This window comes from Penaeus monodon, chromosome 29 (assembly GCF_015228065.2).
Source record: "Penaeus monodon isolate SGIC_2016 chromosome 29, NSTDA_Pmon_1, whole genome shotgun sequence".
NCBI lineage: Eukaryota > Metazoa > Arthropoda > Malacostraca > Decapoda > Penaeidae > Penaeus > Penaeus monodon.
Window position 1 is genome coordinate 35,906,896 of NC_051414.1, and position 761 is coordinate 35,907,656.

The following is a 761-nucleotide window of genomic DNA, read 5'->3' on the forward strand; positions in this document are numbered from 1 at the left end:
TTTTATTTGGAACGAAAATGGCTAGGGTGACCTTCACCTTTTCGCAGAGGGTCGGGCCTCCCCCCCCCACCCCACCCCGGACTAACAAATAAAAACCGCATTTGTCCCATACTTTAAAACAAAAGACAACATTCCGTATTTAAAAAGACAAAAGTATTTGGGTGAAAGAAAAACGAAACTTTATCTGCCTCTCCCGTATTTTTTTGCGGGAATGTGCCTTTAGAAGTTTGTATATAATTATCATATCCCCAAAGAAGCCGATTATATTGGATAGAACAGAATTGCTGTTCTATAAACCTTACCTTACCAGTGTACTAATAACCAGGTAATTAAGCAGCTAAATGTAAGATGCTAAATTACATTAACGTGATAACTGAAGTTTTCTTAAAGTGACTTTACTTGCCATTAGATACTCCTGTTTACCGTTAATAATATCTTGCATTGATTATTGATGATTGCAGATAAATGTCTTTATTCTACCTTTGAAGGACTCTTTTTGCCATTACAATAACACCTTTAAAATGTCAAGCGGCATTTAAAGCACAGGGTTACAGAATTAAAAGGATTTAAAGACAGCGGTGCATCTAGGCCTTACTTAAACTCTTTATTTATTATTTTTTTCTTTGCTTGTACACAAACATTCAAAATGAAGTAGAAATGATTGGCATCATTTGTGGTCCGTTTCCATCGGGAGCCGAGAGGAAAGAGAAAAAATAAAAATTCCGCTCCGTCCCTAGGTAAGCCACTGCCAATCCATGGTT